The sequence below is a fragment of the Ascaphus truei genome, chromosome 20 (assembly GCF_040206685.1).
Source record: "Ascaphus truei isolate aAscTru1 chromosome 20, aAscTru1.hap1, whole genome shotgun sequence".
Lineage (NCBI taxonomy): Eukaryota > Metazoa > Chordata > Amphibia > Anura > Ascaphidae > Ascaphus > Ascaphus truei.
Genome location: NC_134502.1, coordinates 30,746,083 through 30,749,184, shown reverse-complemented (window position 1 = coordinate 30,749,184; position 3,102 = coordinate 30,746,083).

Sequence of the window (3,102 nt, the reverse complement as noted above, 5' to 3'; positions counted from 1 at the left end):
AATCTTCACGCTGGAAATGAGAACATCACATATACCATCACTGATAAGGAACGTGCGCCTCCTCCATTTTATCCCACCGTTGACACTTTAAGACTTAATTGGGAGGGTGGGTGGGGGGGTGCACTATATAGGTCCTTGTTCAATAACGCAAGAAGCACTTCCCTATGTTGGAGAAGATTTGAATCCTATCCTTTTCAATTGAGCTGAACGCTTCTCCAGCACTGGGAAGTGATCATGTTATATGGAATGAGAGAGGCAGAGACGGAGAGAGGAGTGTGTATATATATATAAATATATATATAAATTAAAAAGGTCTCTCTCTCTCTTTGGAAAGTGATCCATGGAAAACCGCGAATCAAAGTAACAACAGGATTCGAGGCTGATTCGAGGCTGATTCAAATTCGCAAAATAAATTCTCCTATCTCTACTCCTGTGTGGAGTGAATCACCTGCCTGCAGAGAACTGCCGGTGTGTGACACACAAAAAAATTAATTACGCTTGATCATCAAGAAACTTTTCTCCTAGGAGAGACTGACCCCTCAAACATGTCAATATCATTAGTACACTTTGCTCCAAGAAGGGACTGACTGACCCCTTAACCATGTCACTGCCATTAGTACACTTTGCCCCTAAGAGAGACTGACCCCTTAACCATGTCACTGCCATTAGTACACTTTTCTCCTAGGAGGGCCTGACCCCTTAACCATGTCACTGCCATTAGTACGCTTTGTTCCTACAAGGGACTGACTCCTTAACCATGTCACTGCCATTAGTACACTTTGCCCCTAGGAGGGACTGACCCCTTAACCACGTCTCTGCAATTAGTTAATTTGCCACTAAGAGGGACTGACCCCTTAACCATGGCACTGCCATTAGTACACTTTGCCCCTAGGAAAGACTGACCCCTTAACCATGTCACTGCCATTAGTACACTCTGCCCCTAGGAGGGACTGACCCCTTAACCATGTCACTGCCATTAGTACACTTTGCCCCTAGGAGAGACTGACACCTTAACCATGTCACTGCCAATAGTACACTCTGCCCCTAGGAGGGACTGACCCCTTAACCATGTCACTGCCATTAGTACACTCTGCCCCTAGGAGGGACTGACCCCTTAACCATGTCACTGCCATTAGTACACTTTACACCTGGGTGGTACTGACCCCTTAACCATGTCACTGCCATTAGTACACTTTGCCCCTAGGAGGGACTGACCCCTTAACCATGTCACTGCCATTAGTACACTTTGCCCCTAGGAGGGACTGACTGACCCCTTAACCATGTCACTGCCATTAGTACACTTTGCACCTAGGAGGGACTGACTCCTTAACTATGTCACTGCCATTAGTGCACTTTGCCCCTAAAAGGGACTGACCCCTTAACCATGTCACTGCCATTAGTACACTTTGACCCTTGAACGGACGGACCCTTTAACCATGTCACTGCCATTAGTACACATAGCCCCTAGGAGAGACTGACCCCTTTAATAAGTCACTGCCATTAGTAAACTTTGCTCCTAGGAGGGACTGACCCCTTAACCCTGTCACTGCCATTAGTACACTTTGCTCCTAGGAGGGACTCACCCCTTAACCCTGTCACTGCCATTAGTAAACTTTAATTCTAGGAGGGACTGACCCTTTAACCATGTCACTGCCATTAGTACACTTTAATTCTAGAAGGGACTGACCCTTTAACCATGTCACTGCCATTAGTACACTTTAATTCTAGGAGGGACTGACCCTTTAACCATGTCACTGCCATTAGTACACATTGCCCCTAGAAGAGACTGACCCCTTAACACTGTCACTGCCATTAGTACACTTTCCCCTAGGTGAGACTGACCCCTTAACCCTGTAACTGCCTTTAGTACACTTTGCCCCTAGGAGAGACCGACCCCATAACCCTGTCACTGCCATTAATACACTTTGCCCCTAGGAGGGACTGACCCCATAACCCTGTCACTGCCATTAATACACTTTGCCCCTAGGTGAGACTGACCCCTTAACCCTGTCACTGCCATTAGTACACTTTGCCCCTAGGAGAAACCAACCCCATAACCCTGTCACTGCCATTAATACACTTTGCCCCTAGGAGGGACTGACCCCAATACCCTGTCACTGCCATTAATACACTTTGCCCCTAGGAGGGACTGACCCCTTAACCCTGTCACTGCCATTAGAACACTTTGCCCCTAGGAGGGTCTGACCCCATAACCCTGTCACTGCCATTAATACATTTTGCCCCTAGGAGTGACTGACGCCTTAAACCTGTCACTGCCATTAATACACTTTGCCCCTAGGAGGGACTGACCCTTTAACCATGTCACAGCCATTAGTACACTTTGCCCCTAGGAGGGACTGACCCCATAATCACGTCACTGCAATTAGTTAATTTGCCCCTTGGATGGACGGACCCCTTAAATATGTCACTGCCATTAGTACACTTTAATTCTAGGAGGGACTGAACCTTTAATCCTGTCACTGCCATTAGTACACTTTGCACCTAAGATAGACTGACCCCTTTAATAAGTCACTGCCATTAGTACACTTTGCCCCTAGGAGGGACTGACCCCTTAAACCATGTCACTGCCATTAGTACACTTTGCCCTTAGGAGGGACTGACCCCTTAACCATGTCACTGCCATTAGTATACTGTGTCCCTAGGAGGGACTGACTCCTTAACCATGTCACTGCCATTAGTATACTTTGCCCCTAAGAGGGACTGACCCCTTAACCATGTGACTGCCATTAGTACACTTTGAACCTGGGAGGGACTGACCCCTTAACCATGTCACTGCCATTAGTACACTTTGCCCCTACGAGGGACTGACGCCTTAACCATGTCACTGCCATTAGTACACTTTTCCCCTAGGAGGGACTGACGCCTTAATCATGTCACTGCAATTAGTACACTTTGCCCCTAGCAGGGACTGACCCCTTAACCATGTCACTGCCATTAGTACACTGTGTCCCTAGGAGGGACTGACTCCTTAACCATGTCACTGCCATTAGTACACTTTGCCCCTAAGAGGGACTGACCCCTTCACCATGTAACTGCCATTAGTACACTTTGAACCTGGGAGTGACTGACCCCTTCACCATG